The following is a 746-nucleotide window of genomic DNA, read 5'->3' on the forward strand; positions in this document are numbered from 1 at the left end:
ATTCCTCAATTTTAGACTTTGCTAAGTCAACCTCTTGCGTTTTAAAAGAAAAATACAACTGATTATCATCAGCATACATGTGGTAATCAAGACCATGTGATTGTATAACCTCAGCAAGTTGTGGGGTGTAGAGTAAGTATAATACTGGTCCCATCACAGATCCGTGTGGAATACCAACCCTACGTTCTCGTGGTGTAGATGTTTTGCTATTTATGCTGACAAACTGGATTCTGCCTGTGACGTATGACCGGAACCATTCCAAAACTGTGCCTTGGATACCAAAAGTAATTTGGAGCCTAGATGACAAGAATGATTAACTGTATCAAACGCTGCCGATAGATCTAAAAGTACCAGAAAGATGTTCTCTCCTCTACCTAAAGACAGTAACATGTCGTCTGTGATGATAAGAAGGGCTGTCTCTTTACTATGACATACTTTATAAGCAGATTGTAATGGTTCATGCAAGTTGTTGTTGGTGGAATATTTAATTAGTTGAAGATATGCAGACTTTTCAACCAATTTAATCAATTTATATAGAAACTTCAAGTTTGATACTGGAAGAAAATTGGAAAACAGCTCGAAATCAGCATTAGGCTTTTTAAGTAGTGGTGTTAATAGGGTTACCTTCAAGTCATCTGGCATTACCCCAGTAGACAGCGATACGTTTATGATCATTTTGAAAACAGGAATTAGTTTACAATAGTATTCTTTCATGATAGTAGCCGGAAATGAGTCTAATGTGCATG

Source organism: Montipora capricornis, chromosome 13 (assembly GCF_036669925.1).
Source record: "Montipora capricornis isolate CH-2021 chromosome 13, ASM3666992v2, whole genome shotgun sequence".
Taxonomy (NCBI): domain Eukaryota; kingdom Metazoa; phylum Cnidaria; class Anthozoa; order Scleractinia; family Acroporidae; genus Montipora; species Montipora capricornis.